Source organism: Lagopus leucura, unplaced genomic scaffold, assembly GCF_019238085.1.
Source record: "Lagopus leucura isolate 7727_CA_CO unplaced genomic scaffold, USGS_WTPT01 Super-Scaffold_100009, whole genome shotgun sequence".
In the NCBI taxonomy this organism is placed as follows: Eukaryota; Metazoa; Chordata; class Aves; order Galliformes; family Phasianidae; genus Lagopus; species Lagopus leucura.
Window position 1 is genome coordinate 7,403,298 of NW_024962266.1, and position 27,834 is coordinate 7,431,131.

General features: G+C 35.5%; 1 long non-coding RNA gene across 1 annotated transcript; it reads left to right on the forward strand.

Moving 5' to 3' along the window:
* Positions 1-638: 638 nt before the first annotated feature.
* On the forward strand, positions 639-27,834 carry LOC122181622. Its single transcript, XR_006179509.1, has 4 exons — positions 639-774; positions 14,815-15,005; positions 24,781-24,826; positions 27,731-27,834. It is a non-coding gene; the product is annotated as an uncharacterized LOC122181622 (long non-coding RNA).

Genomic DNA, 27,834 nt, shown 5'->3' on the forward strand with positions numbered 1-27,834 from the left:
TCTTATAAGGAGAAATAAGAATCTTACTTTCATTCCTGGATTTTCTCCAGAAACAGAGTGGAAAATTCGGTTCAATTGGAAAAGATTTTTTTAAATTCTAAGGAAGGAGAGTGAGGGGATAAAAGTTTTCCACAAGCAGCGAGGAGTAATGAATGCCCAGGCCTCAAAAGACTGTGTTTTGTGGGTGCCTTTATTCTTTTTGTTGTTGTTTATTATTATTTTTTTGTTGTTTTTAAGATTAGCTTTTTTGTTAGAATCATATTTTCAGGAAAATAAAAAAAAAATAAACTTATTTATTCACAGATTCAAAATACAGCTGCAAAAAATGACAGCGTTAAATTGATGTTTATAGCATAAATAAGATAAGAAAAAAAATCATTGCTTATGCTGAAATTCATGAAAGGACTTTAATTGTCTGAAATGATGAAATAAGGATTGTGGAAACTGACAATAAGTTATTTTGTCCTCTAGATCTGAATGTGACTCATTTCTGTGTTTGGCTTTTGTTCAATTTTTACTCCACAATATCTCCATCATTTTAAAAACATTGGAATGTTAGTTAAACTTGTTGAAAACAATGCGGTTTCTGTTAGACTGAGGTTCTGTGTAAGCACCATCTTTAAGAACGAGGGACGCAGTGTAGTCCTCTTAGAGCTTATACAGCCATGTGGACCCTCCCAAAATTACCAGTGACTCATTGCAAGGATGTTTTGCTATTTGGGAACCTAAGCTGCTTTGGGAGTGGGCCGCTGCATCAGGAATAGGTTACTATTGGTAAGTAGCCTTTACTTTCCGTTATGGTTGATTATTTACCTGGTACAGTTTGTAACATGGCTCTTCTGAGTGGGGTAACTCATTCCATCTGGAGAAGAGTCCCTCTTCCATGTAGAACTATTAGATGTCACTCCTTCACATCTTGAGTTTTGTGCATTTTGTGGTGGCTGCAGGAGCAGGACCAGCTATGCATGAGGCTGTGCGGTACAAGATCAGTAGCTTGAAAGTCACCCCTCTTGAACAGCTGGTATGCACTGCCACTGGGTTGTCCTGTATTGAGACCATTTTCCTGCCTCATTTTGTTCAAAAACTAGTCCTGCCTTCATGATCACACATTGTTTTCAGAACTGCTAATGCTCTGTGCTGGCATGAATTCAGTACAGGACTAGTAATATTAATATGAAAATACTTTAAATAATGCTTTTTAAAGCCATCTTTTAAACTTCTGTATCATTTCAAAATGCATCAATTTGTCACTTATGTATGTATTTAATGATTTCTAAGGTGACCTCAAAATTTTGTGTATTCAGATCTTGATTTTTGTTATGTAGGAGCGTACAAGACTGGGCAAAGCCAGTGATGTGTGTTTTCACTGGCCTCTAAGCTCAGCTGGAGAATGTAAGTGCAGTATACACTGGTGAAAGAATGTTACTTTGGAGTCAGGCACCACGGTTAATAGTAGAATCATAGAATCATAGAATTTCTTAGGCTGGAAAAGACCTTAAAGATCATTGAGTCCAACCACAACCTAACCATACTACCCTAACTCTAACAACCCTCTGTCAAATCATGTCCCTGAGCACCACATCCAAACGGTTTTTAAACATGTCCAGGGATGGTGACTCAACCACCTCCCTGGAGAGCCTATTCCAGTGCTTAACAAGCCTTTCAGTAAAGAAGTTTTTCCTGATATCCAACCTAAACTTACCCTGGCACAACTTAAGGACATTTCCCCTCTTCCTGCGGACTCTTGTTCATCACTGGCAAAAATGCAGACTACTGATGGTGACTGTGTTCAAAAAATAGTGTTTTGTAGCTGATAATTTGCTCTATCAAATTATGTTTCTGTACTCCTTTTTTTCTGTTGTAGTTTCCTGTAAATAAATAGACAGCATTACTTTTGGAGCAAATGTATTTTACCAAAGTGTTTTATTGTCTGATTCTCCAAAACTGTTTTAATATTCACATCTCTCAGTGTCTGACCATCACTTAACTCATACTTAAAGCAATAGCTAAAACTTTAATGTATGTTCTTCAGATAAACAGCAGCTGTATTTTTAATTGGCATAAGCCATCTTAAAATTAATGTACCCTTATTTATTTTTAAAACAAATTGAGACCTGAATTGCAGGGAAAAGCGCTGATATTGCATGACAAACAACTAGATTGCAAGGTGAATTTAAATAGTGACACCTCTGAAGAAATACGTTTGGTTTCACACATTTGGCATAACGTAATCATGTGAAATATCTGACAGCAAAGCAAGTCTTGATTTTGAAATATAAATCTAGAAAGCTCAGTATGAAACACACGCCTTCTATCTTTTATTCCTAAAAGACCATCTGAGTAGAACAAAATAAAATGAAACACAGGAATTACTTCCTTTTTAATATGACAAATAAGTCATATTTGAGACAGATTGCTGAGCAACATAATTGGATTGGAGAGCTCTGGAGGACTCGTAAAAGAAATGCATGAGAACTTCCACAGCTACACTGGATGTATGACATTTACATAAACCTGCACACTCATACAGTGCTTGAAATTAAGAATACCTGTCTCCTAAAGTGCTTAGTTCATAACTGGCAGTTATGAAAAATATCTTTCCTCTTCAAGTGAATTTTCAAGTGTCCTGAAATTTACTCATATAATCCCTTCAGCCAAAGAGGTCTAAGATGGTGGAGTTTGAAAAAGAAAGCTCTGAAGCTCACTCCCTCCCATCTTAGATCTGATTACATGTCTGGGTGGAATTCTGTTTCCCTGACAGGAATTCCATAATCCTCTAGTTCCGGTAGGACCAGGACATTTTCATGCCTTCTGTAACTGAACTAATAATTGTACAGAGAATGTTGATTGTTCTTTGATCATTATATTATTTTTTTAATATTAAAATATTAAAAATATTTTAAAAGGTATATTACTTTTAATTTAAAAAATAATATAATTATGAAAAAAAAGCTCTTGACCTTCTAAATATGACTAGAGGTGCAATTGAATTTAAGATTTCAGGTAAGTTTCCACACCACAAAAACTCAAGATACTGAAATGCTGGGCATGCTGTGTTTGAAGTTATGGCTTAATGAAGCTCAGCAACTTTGGACGAATTTTGTCTACTTTGGTAATTTAAAACAAGGATTTTTTCAAAAAGGGAATACAGCCTATTATCCTCTGTAAGAAACTTAGAGTGTGCCACTTTCTTAAACAGCTGATTTAAGGAGCAGTATCAAATGCTATAAAACAAGAGGTTTAAGAGAGACTTTCTACCTGTTTACATTCATATAATACATTTCTTTCATCATATTTCATATATTAGCATTTTATATATTTATGCAGCTTTTTATAAACAGCCTTAGCATGTTATACTGGGCAGCATGGTCTAATGGTTGGCAACGTTTCCCACAGCAGGGGGGTTGAAACTGGATGATCTTTGAGGTCCTTTTCAGTCCAGGCCATTCTACGATTCTATGATTCTATGTAGAACCGAAATCCAAGTTCAATATTTTTTCTGCCACAATAAAGGCATTACAGTCTGGACTTCTGCATTTAGTGTTAAATTTTCAGTTCAAAGGTTATAATCTCTTTGGTAAATGGGTTTTAATCATTTTGCATAATTTGCATTAATTACAGTACTTAATAGTAATATTTTTCTGCTAAACATATCTTTTCAGTTGTGTATCCAAAAGCTGGACTGGTGACAATTCATTGGGAGTACTGGTGAGGACAGATATGATATGGATATCTTACAAAAACGCTTAAGTTTGTCAGTGATAAAGTGTGAAGGGGTGAAATAACTAGAGCTGTTATTTCTGCTAAAAGATCTTTACGATTCAGTTTGCTTCTGTCTGTCCTATTGAAAAAAATTTTGGTTTTTTATAGGCCATAATGCTTTCTCAGACCAAGAACTATATTGGGCTATTATTATCCAATCATAGTGCTAGAATTCAAGAGACATAATGCATTTTTCACACATTTTTTCTCCACAGAGTAATAAGATGATAGTGGGCAGTACAGATCAAAGCATGGCTCATTCAACACATTACTGCATAAATATATAGCAATGAAGATGGCATGTTTGAATTGATATGTTTTCATCTCTGTTTATGTGTACCTAAATTGCCATATCTACCTATATCCAAAGGAATAAATTCTTTGACAGCACAGTCTTTTCAAAGTGATATTGTATACAGTCAGATCAAAAATATTTCTTAAAATCCAGTAATCCCTTTGAACATATAAAACCAGCAAAGTTGCCACTTCAGTATAGTCACTTTCATCCCTAAATAAATATTTACTTTTCCTGCTTGCTAACTAATGCATCTTTTAATCTCTCCCAGTTGCAATTTCATAATGGGAGAAGAGAGAGACTGACTGGAATATTTAGGTGTTGTTGCATTATAGTAGGATCCTGAGAGGGCAGAGCAAAGTAGAAAGGGTTGAAAACTGAGCATCCCAAGATGAAGAAAAATGGAGGGGAAAAAAAAAATAGTAGTTGTGAAAGAGACTGGGAAAGAGTACAGCTACACCTACAGCTCTTCTGAGCAAGTAATAGCAATTAGAATAAAGCAGGAAAGTAGTGAGGTAAATGCCATTAATTCGAAGAGTTCTTTATGTCTTCTCTCTAGCTTCTTAAATATTTTGATCTACTACATGATAGATTATGCCAGTTTCATTCTTGATTATATTTTGTGTTATAAACCCATAATAATGTCTTGTTAGCTGTGTTTTGCTTTCCTGATTCTTTTTCCCTATGAGCTCCTTCTGCTGCTTCAACTACTTAAAATAAACATACTACCTTGGACATATTTTATGTGACTATTTTATTCCTTCCAGGAAGAAAAAAAACATTTTATGTTAAAAAAAAAATTAAAAATTATTAAGCTGCATCTGGTAGCTATAGCCAAGCCTAATGGAAGCAGGTGCTCTACAAGCTTTTCTGTAGAGCTCTGCCAACAGTGCTTGCTTCAGTCCAGCCAAACGCTTGTCATCTCATTACCAGCCCTCTCCTGGGCATCCTGACAATTGGGCATGCTTTCTTTTAAGCTACTAAAGAGCAAATTGAACTAGATTGAAAGTACTTAACTCATATCACTTCTAAGACAAATTTATCTGAGTTTCCAGGACATTGCCATGGCCTGAGAGCAGCTTTAGGCCTTAAATGCCTTGACTAGTCTCACCTGTGTCCCTTCCATACATCCTGCCCTTGGTATGGGATATCCATTTGAGCTCTAGGTGAGGGATCAGGCCCTTCTTGAGCTGCACTTGTCTATGCTGTAGCCTTGTTTCTAGCCCTGCCTTGTTTCCCTGGACAGCCCTGGTCCATCCTTTTGCCACATCCAAAGCTGCCTGCCCATCCCAGGCTCTGCGAGACAGCAAGCGATGGAGAAGACACAGCCTGTGCTTGGGTCACCTTCAGTTCCTCATGGTCTCCCTCCACAGAGCTGCCCTGCTTCTGCTGCTCCTCAAAAGAAATATCCTTACAGGGAGTCCAAACGCTGTGCTGTAGAGAAATCTCAAAAATGCTAGGGGACTTACACAGCCATGTTTGTAATATTGCAAACATGTAGAAGCTTTCTCCTGATAAAATAAACACGGCCATTATCTAAATCATAATCCCCTACATAATTTAGAATAGGCAAGCTTAGATGCCCAACCCAGCTTTACAAAAAGCCCTGTGGCTCAGAGTAGAAACTCAACCCTGATTCCTTCATCCCCGTCTATTCAGTTTGTGAAATGGATTCTTAAGGAAAAACAAGTAATTAAAACTTGTTAGTGATGACTCTCATAGATAGCACTGTGAACCCACGTAATATCTGTCTAGTTCAAATGATTTGTATTAGCATCCATTGAGAAGTCAGTCATTGTGATGTAAGAAGGAAAAACTCCCTACTTGTTTATCATGTTTCAGTTCCTTTAATGTAAAAAAAACCTCACCTAGTTTTTCCTCCTCTAACTTTTGTGAAATCTTAGAAAAGCAATTACTGGAAGAAAAATATCTGAAGTCTTTACTGTTAAGATAAGCTCGCATCTGTCTTTTGCTGTGAAAGGACACAGGCTGTTACTGTCACACAGCCACACTCTGTCTCCTCTTTCTCTACCTGTGCTCTCTCCTTGTGGGCTCAGTTCTCAGTAGTTCAGCAGCCTGGCCAATTTAAATCAAAGAGATAGTATTATTACTTCGAAATACTTCTGGAGAATGGTGTCTATAAACTTGGTATGTTTTGTATTTGGTTGTTAATTATACCCTTAAGAAATTCTAAGTCACGGAATCTATTTATGCAGTTTTTACTCAGTCATACGAAAGTTCAAGAAGGGAATCAAAGATTAGGGCAGTATTTTACATCTGATAGTTTTGACATTGCTGCATATGCTTAATCTTGCCTTGTAACAGTAATATCCTTTGTTATGACAATGAAAAGAGTGATTCAAAACAAATCTCCATATTTATGTGACCTTTTTATGTCCCTTCTCTCAACATCACTGGTGAGACACCTATTTCTTAAACTGAAATTACTTTCCTTGTCTGTAAAGTGGTGTATTATTTGTTTAAGAAAACATGGCCAAAAAATTCGGATGGTACCAGTTTCACACCTGCTTCCCCAAACCAAAGTTTAATTATTGTAAAAACTATGTTTCTAAACTCAAGTATTCAGAAACTGTGCAAAGACTCTAGCAGGTGTTCATCACAGGAGGTGCCTTAATGTTTCTTAACTAAGCACTTTTAAACCATTATATTTTGAATTTTCTATTACTTATTTTCTGACAGCATAACTTATATAATTCGTATGAGCTAGTGACAAAATATAAATGCCTGTAATTTCTGTGTCTTAATTTCTTCTTGAAGATTTCATTTTTAATCAAAATAGTCCTTCATAAACCTCCCTTTCCTTTTCCTTTTCTCTCCTTAATGCTCCATCTGAGGTTCTCTGGAGGCATTTCACTCAATTGTAAAAGGTTTTCTTCAGCTGTTGAATGCTACGTTTAATATGAGAAGCAAACATAAATCAGAGGCTTTTCTTTTTTTTTTTTTTTTTTTTTTTTTTTAAAAGCCCTGTAGTTGCTTTGAATGTGCAGTCACTGAGTCTGTATTGTGCCTTGTTGATTTCGGTGATATGTTGGGTAATTGAAGACGGTTATTTCTCTCAGGTCACAAATAACCTTCAAAGAATCTCTGTTTTTTGCATTGAACTGATGAAAGTTAAATACAGTAATTTTGGTATTTCAGTAGCATTTTGCTGTAGTGTAAATAAGAGTAAAACTGTTCCCCAGTAGTAGGGATGGGGTTTTTTGCTCTTATTTCTGCTGTTAGTTTTAAGACTTGCTCATAGATTTGAGGAAAAAAAAACCAAACCAACAGACACTTGTAATAGCTTGCAAACCATTGCACTATAGTACAGTGCAGCCTAGTGGATATTCAGTTGTCTTTCAATGCACAGCTGGTTAACTTGGAGCACTTTCCATGTACAAATGCTGCTTGCACAAGGAAATTCCTATGTGTGTGTAAAAGTAGAAATAAATAAGATTTGTTTTATTTGTTGATACTGTTGTCTCAATTTTACATTAGAAAAGTCCAATTCATAACCGCTATAGATGACTTAGGAGTGAAAGTTCACTTCCTTCTCTTTTGTTTCAAGTTAGAGTGCCATTCTTTTTCTCCAGAAAGTAAAGGTAAAAGCTGATGTCCTTGTATAGAAATCAAAAGTAAATTGAGATAAATGCAGAATTTTTCGAGAAATAAAAAAGGAATAAGTGCTAGAATACAGTGACCACATATAAGGTTCGAGAACACTGAGCAACAAAAAGAATTAAGGTGTCAACACTTGACAGAAGGAACAGGATACTGGCGTGAATCCCAGATGCATAAAATCAAATTAAAGGAATTACAAAGTACTGGTTAGATCTCAGCAAGAGTCTTGCATGCACAGATAGCCATGTGAGAAAAGCTGTAATTGTGCTCATGGTAGGATGAAAAGTTGTGATGTATGCTACAGAATTCTGTGGTCTTACTGAGGACCTGAAATGCTGGCAGTGAGACACTGAAGTATAGGCATCGTGCCTCTTATTGGGATATTAACTCAAAGCTGAAGGACAGCACTGTTTGCTGTACTGTGTTTTGGTACTAGAGAAACAGAAGTTTCTGTATTCCTAAGAGTTTCCATATTAATAAAATTACACCATATTACAGCATAATCATTTGTATTGTACACAGACTTGAAGAACACAGTCTTCTAATTGAAGACACAAATATTCTGGTAGAGATTTACTGTACGCTAAGAGCAATTATATAAACTGTTTTCTGATTATTAAATGTTTTTTGTTACTAGACTGAACATAAGCCAGCAGTGAGCCCCTGTGGTCAAATCAGTACATAGAATGTTCTGAAAGTAATGCCTTCCATTTATTTCTGTGGAGACTATGACAAAGAGCATTAAAATCTTCAATAGAGCAAATTCTCAGCTGCAAAACACTAGTTTTTCAGCATAGTCATCACCATTAAGTGTGCGTTTTCACCAACAATGAACAAGGAAACCTTGTAATGTCCGCACCAGTAGAGATGACCCAGTGTTTTACAGCTCCCATGATGGCGCTATTGCTAAAACACACTGCCCACCACCTCACTGTGCTCACGTCCTTTGTTTGGTTTCCATACATGTTCAGCAAGTGTCAATGAATGTCAGTGGGTGCAACTTTCTCCCTGCAAGGAGGAATTCAGTGACACACCTTTCCTTCATGTACTTTTTCTTGTTAGATGCCATTTGGCCAGACTGGCCCTCTTGCTGCCATCTGTCACATGGCAATGACATATAATGGGATACTTGTGAAAAAATTCAACCTCTATTGCCATGTCACCAATATCTGCCTCTAATATTGTGGGGCAACATAATAAAATAAGAGGCAGTTCTTTCAGAGCAGCCCTTACATGTTGCAGGCACACACTGTAGAACAGACTGTAATAAAAAATATCTCAGTGATACCAGTAAATCATCTTTGTCGTGTATATACCTATAATAGCAAGAGCTTTTTGGGAAAGAACATTCATTCTAAAAGAGAAAGAGTGGAAAGTCATTTTTGGTCCTTTTTCACTAACCAAATGTATTGACTAACAGAAATGAAAAATGATACTGAGATGACAACTTTAAATGCCATTAATTTAGAACTTATTCACTACTATCTAGCAAAGAATACTCATTAAAAGTTACTCTCATTTTTTACTTTTAACAAATGTCTTTTCCCTCTTTGTTTGTGAACCGTTTCCTATAACAAATCTACTAGTCATGTTCTTTGCTTCTGTCATGGGATATTGATTTTGCTTCTAGAGGTGGGTTTTTTTTGTTTGTTTGTTTTGTTTTCCCAGTAATAGAAAAATGATTAATCTGGTAAGTTTTGTTAGAAGTTATTTCCCTAAGTGAAAGATTGAAAATGCCAACAAACAAAGAAACAAAAAAGTCAACTATTATCATTTTAATTATTCAGTATAACTCTCAACATTGGAAAAGTATTTTCAGATCACCTTCTTAGTATCTAGTTTAATTGAAATTAACTTGAAACAAATACTGTGGACGGATAAAAGCCATGATTACAGTTGACCTTTGTGTAATTTCTTTTCATGATGACTTTTTATTCCTTCAGTGCTACCTAGAAAATTAATAATAAAAGGGCATAAAGGGCAATGATTTTCCTACCAGTAGCCTATGGGTCAGGATTTAAGGCAAATTAAGTAATGAACAAAGTCTCAAAAGCAGATCCACAGTGGAAAGGAATTTAAGAACTAATAAAATTCATCCATAAAAATACTAACAAGAACTTTAAGTACTATCAGCAGAAAAAATCAGCAGTCATTCAAATTTAATCTGCAGCCTATTTGTGAAACATTCACTTTCATTCAAACTTCAAGTGTTCTGTGTGTAGAGATTTTGTTTATGGTTTTATAAATTGCTTTAAAACATCAAGAAGGTTACATTCATAGCAAATCAGTGTTGATTTTTTTTTTTTTTTTTTTTTTTTAAGAATAATTGTTAGATGTTATCAAAACCTGTGACAAATGTACTGTGCTTGTTACTAAGCTTTGGTATTTTCCTTATATAGGTTAAGCAGAGAATAGAGTCCTAGCAAGTAGTGACCTCACTTTAAGTCAAACAATATAGCAATGGAAAAAAAATAGGGAAAATATTGGTATATTCACTACCTGATTTTTGTGTGTGTGTGTATTTTTTTGTTTGTTTTCAGAATATATTGCTTACAAAGTTTACAGTGCAAGGAATAGCATGTAGCAAATAAAGACGTGTTTGTTATTAGTTTAAATCAAGCTGGCAAGAAACAGCATATGTATCGAAAAATGCTTCTATGGTTATGGCAAAGTAATCTTAATCATCGGGTTCTTAGCACAGATGAGAGAGAACAGCTGTTCTCTTAAGTGTCAATATAAGAGTTAAATGGTCTGATTTGATATTTGTAACTCTCACACGGCAGCAAGTTTGATATTTAGTGAAGTTCTGGAAAAACTGAGCTTATGTATTCCAAATCTGTTCAGATTCTGGAAGTAGTAAAGCTAAGATAAATTATATAATGCTGAAATTTGTTCTGTAAAAATTTCCTCAAGTTCTACGCTAAATGGTTTTAATGCTTTTGATGTCCGAGTTGTTATTCTATAAAAGTAGCATTATATCTGTGCTCTCAAATGAACTTTGCCTGCTAGGATTACAGATGCATCTGGATGCTTTGGAGCCAATTCAGAATGAAATTTATTGAATTGCATTTTCATATGTCTATTGGTAGTTTGGCATTCTATTTACATCTTCAATGCATTTAAATTTCCATTCCTTTAAAATCTAACTCCTCCAGGTGCTATCAAGGAATCATACATCTCTTTCACAGAGACATTTAAAGAAAGTAGCCACAGTGCAGTTTTCTGAACCTGAGAAAAAAAGGAGTGAAGTAGGAAGAGGTGCAAGAACCTAGTGCCTTGAGCCATCACCTCCAGAGGTGTGCCAAAAGCAGAAGTGGCCCATCCTGCAGCTGTAGTTTTAATACTTTTAAGTTTGTCAGTGTCAATCCCTGAGGCAGATACGTGACTTAAAATCTTTTCCATGCACTGGTAAATTCTTGAGAATGGTAGGATAATAGAAACTCAATATTTGATGTGGAAATGCTTTACTTCCTGCTTAGGTTTGTAATCTCTTTCTCGACTGTATGCTGTTCTTGCTGTGTCCTGTATCAAAAGGATAACTCTAGTGGAAGAAAACTATAGCTATGTGAAAAATGGAAGTTATCTGTAACTACAGCTTGAGGAGAGATGTTTTCAGCTTTTAAATTAACATAACAGATATAAACATAAGGTTCTTATGCCACTGTAACTGAGGCTAGAATACAACCTACAGCTTTCCTGTCAACCACAGTTTGACATCTGTACATAGGTTATCTCACTAGTTTTGAGTAGACCATATGGTCTTTGTCATGAGGTCTTGAAGAACCGTGGCCTTAATCTACCTTATATTGCTACTGTTAAAAGTAAAATGATGTCTCATTATTAATCTAGACTTTAAGGACAATCCAAAGTTAAATTAAGCAGAGGCTGTTAATCCATTAAGTAGCTGCATGTAATGTACCAAACTCTAATATTTTGTTAAGTACATAACAATTTTTCTCCTTATTACAGAAAACTTAATCAGATGAGAACACTATTTTTTTTTTCAGAATAATATGATATTGGATCTAATAAATTACTTGAAGCAGCTACCATAAGTCAAATATTCTGCTTCTGTACCAGCAGAGGATATTTCAGTGAGAAGTACAATTTTTTTTTGCAGTCATATGATGTGATACTGATATAAAATAATAAAAAGTTCATGCATGTCACCAGGAGATCAATCTGGTTATCCAATCCTTGAATCATATAATTTAGATTCAGTTCAGAATAAGACTCGGTAGCAGATTTTTAATTTCTGACAGGGTGGAAGGTGTCTTCCAAGTTGTTGTCAGTTGTTGTCCTTCTGTTTCATACTTTTATGAAATATTTTACGATATGCTATCACAATCCCAAAGTAAAGAAAAGTTTTCTTAGGCCTAAACCAAAGTACTTTTTTCTACTGTGGAAAAAAGGGAGAAAATGTTAGGGAAGAAAACATTTCCACGCTCTCTTAAAATGTAGGAATGAACTGTCTAAGAACACTGCATTAGCACTTGCAATTACTGCTTGAGCTGTGCCAGGCTCCATGGGAAATAGAAAAGCTACTGAATGTAATCAGCAATCAAGATGTATACTGAATATATGGAAAGCAATTACCTTATAATAATGCATTACAATAAATTAAGGTCATGTTGACTACGATAAATTTGAATAATTTAATACCATTAAAAACAATATCACATACCTATTGAAACATTCATTATAATAAATTGTTTAGGCTATGTAAAAGCTTATCATACAGAATTAACAGCCTGTATTTCCCAGATAACAATTAAAACTGATGATTTTGAGTGTAATATTGAAATATTCTTAATTGCAATGGAATTTTTATTGCAGTAAATATATAGAAAACATTTAAACTAGCAGTGATGAATTACAGTGAGGTATGGTGCACGAGACAGTTTAAATGTGAGTCAATATTGTTAATAAAATTGAATTCAGCATTTTTTGAGGAACAGTTTAGCAGTCAATACCTGGGACTCAAAATTTTACGAAGAAATGAAGTTGATATAGACAGTGCAAGATCCGTAGGGTCTATAATTAGTGTTGAGGGACAGAAATTTTTTTTATTTTCTGCTTTAGAAAGTAAATGGTACATCAGTGTAGTCTCCATGCCATGGTTTTCTTTCATATATATATACCTGTGAGATTACTACGTGTTAACAAATCCTGAGATTGTGCAAAGTCTCCGTATTGGTACTGTGAAATCCCAGTATGTTCTCGGCACAGCTACTTCGCTTTCTCATTCTTACTATTTGTATTAAGCAGTATTTAGCAGCCAAAGCCGCTGTAGTAGATACTGTGCAACAGAACAAACTACTGTTTCATATTGTAATACTGATATATAACTAACTTATTTAGTTTCGTGTTATCTCTTTCTTTTCATTGATATATTTCTTCTGGATTGCAGTCTTGCCACTAAACAACATAGTAGGAGCCATCTGCTTAACTGAAATCCATTTGACTGAGAAGATAAAAGCTGGCTTTCATCGTATGGAGGTCACTCCAAAAGTAATGCCTCCTGTTTATTTCCATGAAGAACACAGCAAATACCAAGAGCACAATAACACTATTTGATAGAGCAAATTCTCAACTACAAAACACTATTTTTCAACATAGTTACCATCAGTAGCTTTGCATTTTCATCAGCAATGAACAAGTCTGTACGCTGTGCTTGTAAAATATGCATGGCTGTCCAGAATGTGGCTTGTCTTTCATGTCATTGTTTGGTCTCAAGGTATTGGTGAATGTCAATGGGTGCCATTTTTTCCACATGGAGGAACTGAATGACACACCTTTACTTCATACACACTTCCAGTCAAACACCATTTTGTCAGATTGTCCCTCTGCTGCCATCTGTCACACAGCAACAAAATGGAATGGATTATTGTTGGGAAGGTTTCAACCCAATGTGGCCCAACATAATGAAGTAGGAGGTGTTATTTTCAAAATGGCCTTCATACTATCAAAACTCATTTTCTGATAAGCAGAAGAGAATTCCTAATTAAAACTACAGTTCTTAGAGCACCCTTGATTTTTTCCATTTAAGAAAACACGATGTGTAAAAAAAGTAGAATTTATTGAAAGTATGGTACTATAATTCCAATACAAGATAGTTATGTATATCATAAATTTTAGATGCTTGTACATTTCATCTAAGTAGGCCTCAGTTTCCCTGTGAGATTGCTTGTTTTCCAACTGAGGTGTACTTCACTGTTGATATGTAAAAATCCAGGTTATCTGGAAATGAACACTTTTCACTTTACTTACAAAAAATTTGGAACCAGAGCTGAAGTTTTTTAATGCTGCTTTAAGTTCAGTGGCTATTTTGACATGACATATAATTTATAGTTTAGATAATGACCATACAAATCATCATACTCTGGCTCCTTTGAGCTCTATTTTTCTCAGTGTACACAAGATAAGTATATGCAACACATGATTATATGTGCTCCTTTGTTTTATACTGAGAAAGACGGTTGCCTCCAATGTGTTCTGCCTTTTCCATGTGACGTGAAATTTACATAGGTAACATAAATTGTAACCCACTGAAATTGGATTAAAGAACAAAATCCTAAAAACTTGCAAAGAAATACTCTGTTTGAGTACTGAAACATTGTTAAGCTTTTATATGGTAGATGGTTAAATAGGCAGCATTTGATTTTTGAGATTACTTTCTTTTGAGGCAGAAAATAGGCAGTGCTGGTTTTAATTACAGATTGTTGAAATTATAATAATTCATTTATATTTTTAAATCTGTAAGTAGAATGGTAGTCTGAACAAAATTTCAAAATAATTTCTATAAATAGTAGAGTTCTGATACTGTAATCTTCTGCAATACTAAGTTTAACAATCAATTCTGTCCAGATTTCTCTTAACCATCTACTCAGAAAAAATAGCAAAATAAATGTAATTATACCTCCCCTCCCTTCTCCTCCCTTCCCCTCCCCTCCAGCACCGAAGTCTTTTTTGCTGCCAAATATCTTCAGTACCTAGGAATATACTTTGTGGATTCAAACAAACAAAAATTGAAAATATGAAGTAGCACCTTTGAAAATCGAATAATTTTGAAGTTCCAATAGAAATTTTTGTATTTCTTCAGGTTAAGACCAACCCTTATTGTTTTCTCTCTTCAGATGTTGTTCAGCCCACTGGAAATCATTTCCCCGAGAGATCAGTACTTCACCTCAGTATGCTGATTGAGTTAGCCTTCAAAAATACACAGAAGGAAATAAAAGCCACAGACAGCTAGCAAATCCAGCTAAGCCATGAATGAGTCAACGTGTCCGCTAAGATGCATTGACTTTCCGTCCGTTTACATTTAGAAGTAAGTACACATTGTAAATGAGAAATTGTTAAGCAGGTGAAATTATTCACCACACTGTTGTACAGCAAGCTAATTTTGTATACTACTTTCTGAGAGTCTATCTTGAGTATGAAACAAATGTAACTGTCTTAGATGTCATTTAACAGAGCTAGCTTCTTACCAGAAAGAGTAGTAGGACGCCGTAGAAATGTGTAATTCTTTGTGTAAACTCTGAATTATATCAGGATTTTTTTTAATCTGCTTTTGCCTTCCCCTGTATTTACATAGGTACTCAAACTCATAGATAAGCATTTTGTTAGAATATTTCCTGTATGTTTCCTAAATAGAGTGGGAATATGTTATTCTAGTAAGGCTTTATATTGACAATTCATGCTATAGCAGCAATATAACAATAATTATACTAACAATACCTAATCTTGAGTAATAGAACTGTTGCATAAGATTATATATTCTTCTTTATGTCAGCTTGATTACCAAAGCCTCCTCCATCTGCAATCAGTATTATCTAATGGCTCTAAAACCTTTATTCATGAAAAAAATTGGGCATCTAATTCTGCAGAAATTACTTCATAATGTAATTTTTCTAGAAAAAAAAAAAGAGGATTTGATATTGATGTTTCATTTATTACTGTCTGAAAGGCTAACAGGTAAAGGAATGAACATTTACGAAAATAGTATGAAAATAGTCCTGACTCTCAGCTCTTTACAACATGTAGGTATTGCTAGTGTCTCTGAGCTACTCACTCAAATAATTAGAAGTACATCTACTTGGTTTTCTGCATGTGTTACAGCCCTGAATTATTCTGAACTATAAATGGAGGCCAGGGATCTGTCACCTGGTCTGACACAGCTGACATGGTATTCTCAAACCTAGCATTAGTCCTAGTGCCTGGGGCTGGATCTGAGTTCCGTCACATAAAGTAGGATGTCTTCCCTTAATTTTTAGTGAAAGCTTTTTATCCTTGCCAAAGGAATAGTGATAAAATATTATGCTCCACAAGGTAACCAATGAAGTGATTACCAGTGTCTTAGTTTGAATGGTGAATTACATAATTTCCTAAGAATATGTGTTATGAATTGGCTGTCTATATATACTCAATTACCATGCAAAATCAAGCATGCAATCTTTGTAATGATTTCTTCACCTCCTTAATATTTGCATTTAGCAACGCAGTGAAGTACAAGTTGAGTTTAAATGAGTAGCATTTGCTTGAATTGCATATGCTCACTCACACAAACAGTGGTGTACTAAATCTAGTCTAGTGTAAAGGAGGGGAAGGAGAATGGCGCAGGACGGGGCATGTTTGAACTGACTTATGTACATGAATGGTGTTATGATTTCCCACTAAAATAATATCAGAAATAATAACTTTAATAGCTATTGCTGACATGCTACTAAAAAGTAAATTCTCATATTTTGCCTCACAGCTCACTATATTCTGAGCATGTTTTGGATGTGATTGTGGAAGGCTATCTGTGTGTTGAGGATTTAGCGATTTATGTACAGATAATTTTTTTTTTTTAAATAGTGCAGTACTTTAATTTTTTGTTATAATAACTTTCTATTTGTTACCAGCTTTGCTGTGAGCAGAAACACTATTGCTGTCTATGAGATATTATCAGACAATACATCTGCTGGATGCATATAAATATTTTTGATTGAGAAAAACAGTGCGGCTTTTAAATGGGAGGCAATGTAATGCTTGCTTAACTGCACCCTGTATTACCATTTCAGAATGTCCTATAGTGCAAGGCTGTCAATCAGTACTTAAATGGGACTTTTAGCTCAGAATAGCTACTCATTTTTTTTACTGAGTATTGTTCCAATTGTTTTATCTTTAGAAAAATTATTCATCAATGATTATGGCTATCCTTTCTTTGATTCTAAAGACTGCATGCTATCTAGCCATTTATCTCCTTAGGAATTTTCTTCATTGATCATTGTAGAGTGTTTTGTGTTCCATGGGCTCTTTGTCTTGGAGAACATGCAGGGCATATCATGACAGACATTGGAAATAATCATAACACAATAAATGTTTTACATTCAACAGTATATATTTCAGTGTCTTACAGGATCACTGTCACCTCGCTAAGAAATGTGAGAACAAGGAGCTCTTAATTAGAAAGTATACCTTATTTATTGTTTATTTATTGCACTCTTATTATGCCTGACTGTCCCTTCCAACCATGCATTTTTGTGCTTCCCAGTTAAGAAGGGAAAAAGCATTGTGATATTACTGTCCTTCTAAACTTTTGCAGTTATATGTGGACCTATGGATTAAGTATGTAATTTTCTTAACTGGTCCACTGGCCAAAAAAACCATTTTAGCAGTGCAGATGAAGACACACTGAATATGCATGTCACAAAGTAACACAGGGAAAGAATATTAAACGATCTGCATTTGAGAAAGGAACTTGGTTTGGTATACCTTCTACTACAGCACATCATTTAATACACCAATTAAATAGAATTTTAGTTTCTCTTATTTAAAACAAAACAAAAAACCCCACAATCCTGAAAAATTCCACGAAACATGATTTGCTCTCAGCTTTTCATGGATTGAGCTTACATTAAGTACCTGTCCATTATGTTTTCAATTATGTTTATGCATTCTATATGGATTGTAAATACCTGATTGATGTTCTTACTTCAGCAACAGCTTACTCTGATCATTACTAAGAATGGATTGCTCTCTTAATGTACACTAGTGCAAATGGATTTCCTAGATCAGTGTGAAGGGAAACAAACTTTCTTTCTACAGTTGTCTACGAATCTGAATAAATAGAGATAGATACAAACTGGTATAATGTAAGAACCTGGAAGGGAAAATAGAAATCTAAATTCTAAACTGAGTTAACATTTCTTGGCTGGATGTTTTACTTTGATTCTATAATTCACATAATAATAATAACAATAAATTATATTAAAAATCCATACTTCCTTCTTTAATTAAGGTATTGGTGCACAGAGCTCTTGGTGCATATCTTGCAGATTAGAATCAAGATCAAACTTCTATCATCCAGACCAATGTAACACAATACTTTATATGCCTTTTCTTCTGAGGTTATTTCTACCAGTTAGGTTCTATATGCATGCTGAGTGGAACATTTAGGCATTAATCAGGCAACAAGCACTACACATTATGAACATTGGGAGTTTTACATGTTCAGTCAAACAGGAACATATAACATTTTCTTCCAGGTAAATGATTAAATACATACAAAATTTCCGTAACTTTTTTGCTGTGAGAAGATCTTGTCTTGTGTAAGAAAATGCATTGAACACTTTGCACTGTTGGAATATGGATTAATCAACGTTAATTGGAACTATAAGAAATGTTTTCTGGCTGGATGGCTATGCTTTTTTTCAGAAACTTTGTAATGGGTAGATGGATTGTATGGATAGTTAGACTTGTTTTGCAAGACATGATGTTAAGCTAACGTTACTCCATTATAGCGGTATACATCAGGGAAGTCCTGATCCATGCATTCCCACTCATATGAAAAATCCCTAGTTTAGGAGCAGGTCTGGCTAGAAAATTAGTCCTCTGTTCAAGGGAGATATCAGTAAACAAAAATAATCTTTGCCAGTTTTAGACATAACATATACAGAACAATTTAATGTACTGGTTAGAAAATTGCTGAAATTGCGGTTTGTGCTTTATCTGATTCAATACAGTGTCTTAAATCCTCAGCTCAGGTACTTAGATGTGTTAAGAAATTCTGTTTATCACAAAGTGACTTGTTCTAACTGAACAGAAAGGATTTGATGACCACACCTAGTGATTCCAAGGACCAAAAGTATTTTAAGTTACGACTTTTACACCGAAAGCAAATAGTCTCCTTGGCTAGTCTAAAGTTGAGAACAACAGTGCTCCTCCAGCAGTACTCAGCAAACACTGGTTGTTTCAAGAATTTTTGGAATTAAGACACAAAAAATTTTGTTTTATCAGAGTGCATGCTACCAGGTGGTTACTAGATTAGGTATGCCTATACAAGTTAGTCTAATTTCCAGTATGTACTGAATGAATCTTAAGTTGGAGAACAGAAAGGGTTCAACCTAAATATGAAATGAGTTACTCTAGCTCATGTTACTCCTTTAAAGTTCTCTAACACTACTGAGGCACTGCAATTGAGAGTATTTCCTAGTTTAAATACAATGTTCAAACCTGTGATCTTTTAAACTTTCTTACCTTTAAAAGGACTGGTGAGAATCTGTAACGCTGTCATCCCACAGAAAATTCAGATAGTGAGTGGCAGTTCAGTCTCTGGGGAGAAAAACCTTATTGAGCACTCCATGGTCTGAGCAAATCAGAGCATTGTGATCTATTAGATAAATGATGGTCTGAGAAGCCAAGAAGGAAACTCTTGTGAAATTAGGAAAAGATTAGAGATAGGGAATCCAATAGGGATGGTTTGTGAGAGGATTAGTTAGCTGACTGATGAGTTTTCATTGTAGAATCCAGCAGAGACTCTACGGACCTGAATGCACACACCTGTAAAAACCATAATTATGTTTCTGTTCTAATCTTGGTGATTCTGACTTGGGAGTAAGAAGCATGTCTACAAAAATGAGTTGTGGTTCAGGAGAATGAAGAAGTGGCTTGATTCTCACAAGATTAAACACACTGCTAGAGAGAGAAGAAGTGTGACCTTCTGTTAGAGCAGGATAGATACATTGTTATGGTCCATTAATAAAATGTTTACAGTCTGTAAGGAAGTAAACTGCTAGGGTGCACTGAACAAGTAAGTTGTGGTGCTTATGAAGGGGAGATATGCTTTAATGGAAAGTTGCTTCATAGTTGTCTTATCCGATCAGAAAGATGCACAACATTTTTGTATAGGTAAAGAAACCAAATGGAATTTGGATTCGGTCAGTCCCATGTTTTAAGATTGCAGAAGAGGCATGCTTTTTGAACAAATATATCTGAGGAAAAAAACAACAAGCAAAGAATCACTTGGAACAATCCTGCATTTAGGTCAGGCAAAGAAGATGTTATTTTTGCCGAAACAGTTCTAGAAGTAGTGCATTGTTTTTCAAATAATGTGGCTGCCAGAAACACCAACCTTTATGCCACATTTCCAAAAGCATTTATTGATGATAAGTATAATATTCTTCCTGGGATGGAGTGCTAACTCCTGGTACTTGACCTCAGGGACATTTGTAAAAAGTCTTCTAGACTCAACCACCTGCCAGTCTGTTTGGAACACTGAAACCTACTCTCAGTTGAGCCCCAGTTTGATGAGGGTAAACATAGCGTGTGGCAAGAACAGCAAGGTACTATCAGACTAACACTAAAGTTGCAATGTGTTAGCTTTGCATAGAAATCTCAGTGTAATTTAATTCAAACAATGGATTTGTTTCCCCAAGGAAATTGTATATCCAAAGCGTCTTTCTTGGATCTTTGCACAGAAGTAAGATCATACGCTATAAAAGCAACCAGCACATTTACAGTTATTTAGAACAGAAACATTTAGAGTCTGCTAAAATACAGCTTTTAGTCCTTTGGGATATAATTTGTTTAGAAACAAAACATTCTCTTGAAGATAAATAGGAACAGACATTGATTCTGCCAAACAGTACACTTCTAAGTAAATTGAAAATGACTTCCAAAACTACCATAACACTTCTAGGTATGAAAAATGTCCTGATGGGAAAGTTTGATCCTGGAGAATTACAGTTACAGGACATGGAAAACTTGCACATGCCCAGAATGGAGCTCTGTGTATAATACAACTGAGAGTTAGGCTGTCACAGGGAAAACTGATCAACTCGTGGTTTATACCAGATCAGTGTTGAAGCAGCTAGGTGGCACCATGTTATTAACTGGATATCAAATAGGTAATCATTCAACGTAGCTACAATTGCACTCGCAAAATGCTAATGAAGACCTACAATTTTCTAAACTTTTTATAACTGCTCCTCGTATGTTCCTGTCATGTGCACAACAGCATGTGAATGCTATTTGAGGGTCCCATGGTCACATACACTTTCCTAGGTTTGGATCCCCAGTGCTGCACGATCCACTACTCCTCTAGCTGGATGTGAGCAGCTTGTGGTATTCAATGGGAGGGTGTTCTGCTTGGCCTGGGCAGTTTGTGGTACCTGTGAGTCAATTTGTGTCAATAGCAAGCCAGGTTTAGATGGCTGCTCTGTTATCTTTTTCTCACTGTGAGGTCTCTCACCAGTGTTTCAAGTTAAAGTTTGCAATTCTGAATGGTTTAACTGCTGAGATGTGAGTCTCTGCTTTCTTCACTGAAAGCAATTTCTGTTGTCAGATATCTGCAGAATATCATGCTCTAAAACATACATGTCACTAGCTGCTGTAGGTAGTTTCTATGCATTAGAAAATTCAGCTTGACTCATTGTATGAGAAGTTTATGAAAATGATATAATCTAGACATGCTAAAGCATGACTCCAGTCCAGGAAATGACAAAGAACCAGGCTACTGGGCTTGTAAGCAGGCATGGATCCCAGGGTGAAGATCCTGGGATTTTTATCTTCCCCTTTGGGGAAGATAAAAAGGGCTCATTGGAGAGCCAGCAAGCATTAGAAACATCATATGGAACTATACAAGATAAGAAGTACTTGATTCATCATATTGACTTTCCAAAATGTTCCTTAATATCACCTTGGGAAGCACTCTTTCTAGTTGCCTTCTTCCCTAGTGTGCTGATAAAGAAGGATGAGGACTTCTGCAACTGTTCTTTACAATAATGACCTGTGTTTATTCATATATATTTGAGGGCAGTCCTATAGCATTGATATTGTGGGGCTGGACTCACAGTGTTTCCCTAACTGTCTGCCTTCTGCTAAACGTGTCCTGACACCTGCAGCTTCTGAAGCACGGATGCAAATGTGAACAATCCAAATCCTTTATTCCATAATAAGGTTCCAGTATCCCTTATATAAATTTCTAAGTTTCCTCTTGTAACTTTCCACCCCCCCCAGCATGTCAGCTGAACACTTAACACTTCGTGTCTAGGCAGTAAACTGCCCATGCAAGTGCTCATCCAATCAGAGCCACAAATTGCTTCTATTTATGCACTGCTTCTCCAGTCAGGGTCATTGCCAAGTGGAGATTAAGCTCCCCAGTTGACTTGTGCTCCTGCCTCTTGGAGACAGCTTTTGTTCTCAGTGTCTTCTTCCACATCCTGTCAAACTTCTTTTTTTCAGCCTCTGTTCTGAACATTGTTTTGAACCCCAGCAGCCACCCGTAAGTTCTGAAAATGTAAGATTTTCACTAAAATAAGAATTAAAATTAAAAAAAATAAAAATTTTAGTTGAAAAAAAAGAAAAAAGAAAAAAGAAAAAGAATAAAAGAAAAGAAAAAGAAAAAAAGGAAAAAGAAAAAAAAAAGAAAAGAAAGAAAGAAAAAGAAATCTGTAAACTTATTTTTCACAGAATGCAATTTCAGGCCTCAGTTGTACAATGAGATGTGGAAAGATTCAAAGGGACTTCATTTGGGTTCAGCAGGCTTTGCACATACCAACAATTACAAGGTCGGAAGGTCAACTATATAATAGATATTACAAGTGAATTGAAACACTCAGAGAAAAGAAAGACGGCTGTAGTCCAAATACGTTTAATTAACAGGAAAAAAGTTTAAAGAAGGTTCTAAATATTTCTGTTGTATATTGCTTAGAATGAAGGCATAACTACTCAGAGTTAGTAAATATTTGTCTGAGGCTCTGTTGTTACAGTATTTGATTACTGTTAAGTTTTAACTTGTTCAATATCATTATTTTGATTAACAGGCCTCTGGAATTTTCCCGACAGAGATAACTGTCAATACTGCTGACGTGTATCTTTTGCTTTCCTTACACTTGGCATTTCTCTCGAAGAAATTAGAGAATTAGAAAACATGCTCAGTTTGTCACTTCTGTATCCGTTATAATAACTAGAATTTGAAAAAGGTTTTTTTGGATTGGCACGCCTCTTTTGTCTCTGAAAGAATTCATGTTAAGTTGAGAAGATAGAATGGTTTTTAGGAGCTTCCTAAAAGCTGTCGTAACTATTACTGTCTCCAGAATTTGAAATATCTTCGCAATCTTTTCTTTTGCAAGAGAACTATCTCCCTCTGTCTATTCTTCTGTAAATATTGAGCTGCATTTCTTATTTGCCTTTCATTGCCGGTGTTACAAAATTGCTTATTTAAATGGTTTCTGAAATAAATTTATGTAATACATTCTAGAGTATAATCACTGATAATGTTACCAGGGATGTGGAAAATGCAATTTATTTCTTTTCTTTTATATTTTCCCTTCAGAAGTGCAGTAAATTGTTGACCTTTTCTACTTCAAAAGACAAATTCATTTTTATTACATACCTTGTATCTTGATATCTTGTTGACTATAGTACATTATGAATTTTACTGGGTAGCATAGTCTGGCTTCCTACCAAGAGCAAGCTTTACCTTACTGCAGTTCATTGAAATGTCTGACTGCTTTGGAACACAAGAAAAATCTATTGACAGATGTCCTGACAAGGCAGTAATGAAAAGGTCATACTACATTTCCTGCAGCATTTATCTTGTAGGGCTTTTTTTAGGGAATGTGTACCATCAACTAGATCAAATTATATCTAATTAGAAACACCAAGTGCTAGAATGGAAGTTAAAAAGCTATTAAATGCTTGTATTGAAATTATTGCACATTATATTTCAAAATTCTAAAAGTGTTAAATGGCATCTTATCAACATTCACATCCAGTCTTAAAACTTTTTAACTTTTCTAAAGATCAAGGTCAGAAAGCTCAGCAGTTCTTGTTTTATGGAGCCTTGGGGCCATTTTGAACTATTACTACTTCAAGAATTGTTGATTATGATTGAATACTGGAACAAAAGTACATCATAGACATTCTGTGCAAGTCTTTCCTGACAACATTATCAGTGTATGGAATAACAAATGCATAATATTCAGTGACAATTATGAAAATGCTTGCTGATCAATTTTTTTTTTTTATTTCTCCTTGATAAGTTAGAAGTTATTGTAAACTGTCTACAAATATTGCATAGTTGAGCAAATGAACCAATTGTATTCCTTTATCATAATGTTCTAATTTTATAAAACACAGTAAAAATAATTATGCTAAAAAAATGTTTGCTCTGTTTATTTACAGCAGTAATTAGGTAAGTTTAGAACAGGCTGTTTTGAAAAGAGACAGAATTCTACAGAGGCCTTTCAGCTGGATTCAGGAGCTTTCTAGATTCATATGTTCTTAATTACATTGTTGACAATGCCATTGCTGTTATGGCATCAGTAAAATCAGGTACTTTAATTTTGCATTTTACACTACTTTAAAGTATTTTTTTTTTTTTCTGTCAAACCTTTTATGCATACACAATAGACTTTGTTACATTCTATGTAGCTTATAATATTTCAATCCAAATTCAGTCCAAAGTCAAATGAGAGTAAAATTTACTAAGATTTTTTTTCCATAACACTTACTTCTAATTGGAAAACGTGGATTCTAATTAGTACCTTTGAAGAAGACAACATACAATAAATCTGGCTTTGCCTCTGCATTTTGTAAAGAAGTGAGGTTGATCAAGATACAGTATTCTACTGTACTATTTTTGTAAAACTTAATTCCCCAGTTGCAGGATCTGGCTCAAAATATAACTTCATCAATTGTTCAGCTGCTGCTTACAACATTTTTCCCTCTACTTTCTCTTCTAGTGATTAATGTATTACATGCCCAAGTGTAACTTTAGTACAATTACTTCCTAAGAATGGTTGGTGATTTATTTTTTTTTTACTCTATCAAAATAGACTAAAGAAACAAAAAGGACCTTTCAGTTCAACTCTGTGTTCTAAGGTGAGTTATCGATCAATATCCCTCACAAAAATGATTGTTGTCTTTCATGCATGAATATTCTATAATTCATATATTATACAGCTGTGGGGGAACTGTTAGTTTGGGATTTGAGCTGATGATTGAGCACCTGATGAAGGGGTGTGGCTGGCATGGGGAGCACAGGCAGATTGTTTGCATCTGTGCTCCCCAGGTGATCAGCAGGAGTAGACCCAGTGTGCAGCCACTCTGGGCTCATAAAAGGGCCATCCTCTGAAGGGGGGGCATCTCTTTAATATAGACTGCTTCTTGCAAAGGAGTGCTGCATAGCTGAAGAGCCTTTTCCCCAGTTAGGTGAGTTCTATTCTTGTATACGATTTTTTTGCCTACCTGGGAAATACTTTACCTGGTATACCCAAGAACCTGTCAGAAGTGATTTTGCTTCTTCCCAAGCAGGACAGCACATAAATACAATCCATTTAGGTCTAATGGATTGGAAAATCCTTTTACAGAAATAATGTTTCTGGAAAAAGATTTGTTTAACAACACAGATGACATAGGTTCAAGACTAATGAATTTTATTTCTTTTAAGAATCTGTTTAGAGTGGGGTAGTTCTACTCTCAGTAAAAAACAAAGCTGGTATGAAGTAAGTGCCAGGAAGGCAGCTCTTTGCTAGTTTCTTAATGCTATTCTTTTTTTAAAAGCATATTTTATTTACGAAGTGCTTTTACTTCTAGTGATGTATGTTTATAATCAATAAGGAGTTAATTATAAATTATTTGCACTTGATATATTAAGCTACAAAAATACTCAGGTCTGAATGATTTAGTGCAGGTAAGCCTTATATTCATGTCTACAGTTTTGATCTGTGCTCTTTTTTAGTAATGTATTGTTGATAAATCAGTAAAACTCTCCAATCTCATTTTGATTTAAGTCATGTGAATTGAGCACTTCTTTACCCTTGAACTCATTGTATTTAGAAATCTTCCTTAACCAAATCAAATATGATAATAACTGATTTTCAGATAATTTGGACTTTACAGTATAGTGAAATTGTTCTTGTTTGTTAGAACTTGCAAGGTATGTTTTGTGGAAAATGAAGAAACATTCTTTAAAAAAATTTCCCTTCAGGCATCTCAGTTATTTTGACTTTCTGAAAGTCATGGTGTCCATCATTGTCATGGTTCTGAAGTCTACTCTTAGTAGTATAAATGTAAAAATGCTAATTTGAAGTGGAAAATAAAAATAAAAAACAAATAATGATTTTTTTCTGTCATTGTCAAATAGGATATAGATTCTCAGTAGATATATGGCTTTAAATAGCTCTCACTTCATATAGCTGAGAGCGTAGCCTCATTCATGAAAGCATATCTGACTCAAGTCCTTGAAAATCTTCCAGTTCTCAACTACAAGTGTTCATTGTGCTCTACTGAAATACAAACAATAGAGAAAACAAATCATACAGTGGCATGCAGTCCTATTACACGTCAGGATGAATTACAAGAGAGTGATGGCACTGAAGTGATAAAGCATTATGACTTTATATTCCGCTAGTGATGAACCACAATTATATTAGCCAAGAACAAGAGATTACTCACAATAAAACACAATTTAGTGTGAATACAGGCTACTCATAATATACGGGGTGTATGTAAAATAGTTTAGCTCCAAGGATGAGTTCAGAATTAGTGACCTTTTCATTTTCCTGAGTTATCAGTCTGTTTCCATACTACAGATATTTTTTTTATCATACATCTTAAGAATGAATCTGTAGAGAAAGGAGCTGTGTTGAAACGCTACTCTAAGCCTCTCTACTTTGAGCAATTGCATTTGTTTCTATTCCCATTGTGTCCTGGTTGTATTGCAAATTAGGAGGCAAGGATTTGACCTTGGTGGGAAGGCCTCGTTAGTGTTGTCCCAGCTGTCTGGGCATAGCTGTGGTAGGGTGAGCTGGGCTGGGTATGTGCTGCTGAGTGCAGGGGGTTGCACAGCTGAGATATTGGCTGTGTATTGGTTGCAGCTGGACCTGCAGCAGCAAGGACCAGGAGAAAAAAGACAATTCATGTAAAAGTTACCCACCAAGGAGGCATTTAGCATTCTGTACCTCAGGCCATCACAGTGAGTGCTTTCCGCGTGGAAGGGACAATTCCCTCCTGAGAGAACTGATAGAAGAGTGGGAAAAGTCCTGAGGGGGGTGCTGCTGCAACCAATGCTGTGCCAGAGCATGGGGTAGCATTACCATTGCCACAACTGCTGTGTGTCAGAGAGGAGACAGTCCTGCTGCAACTATTGCTGTGGCAAAGAAGTGGGGATGTACCTAAGGGGCCACAGTCTGCTGCCAGCAGCGCTGAGCATGGTGGGACCTGTGAGAAACAGAGCAGAAGAAGATGGCTAGGTTTCCTGCTGCAACTGCCGTACCACTTTTTCTCTCCTCAAAGGAAAGTCCTGTGGTGTGGTGGTGAAAATGAAGTAACTTCAGAACAGGAGGAAAAGGGTCTACTTGTGTGGGTTTTTTTCTTTATATTTGAGGCAGTCATCACTGGTTTGCTTTATTGTGCAGTGAATTAAAGTGAAACAGGGATGAGGCTTGCTCTGAGATCGTGGAGGCAGCATGTGAAATCAGCCATTTTGCATGTTCCAATCAATAACAGTGAGTTGAAGTAAAATGCCCCCACCTGTGATGCTCTGTATTTCCAAGTAGAAAGCAGGTGTGGCCTTTTCCCTTAGTTGTTAGAGTATGGGAGGTTATTACCAGAATAAAAAAGGGCAATTCAAACACAAGAGACTTGTTAGTAATGTTAAGCATCAATGGAATTGGGTGAAAATATATGGAAATAAAAAGTCAGAACTCTCAATTTAGGAGTATCAAAGAAGATTCATGACAGGTGCTAGAAGGCTTTTTTTTTTCTTTTCTTTTTGCCCCTCAGTAGATTTTGTGTCAGCAGCGTGTGGAATTTCCTTTGGTCCCTTAATGTTGTCATATCGTATAGACAGCAGCACTCAGAACAGCACAGCATCACTGCTTCATGGA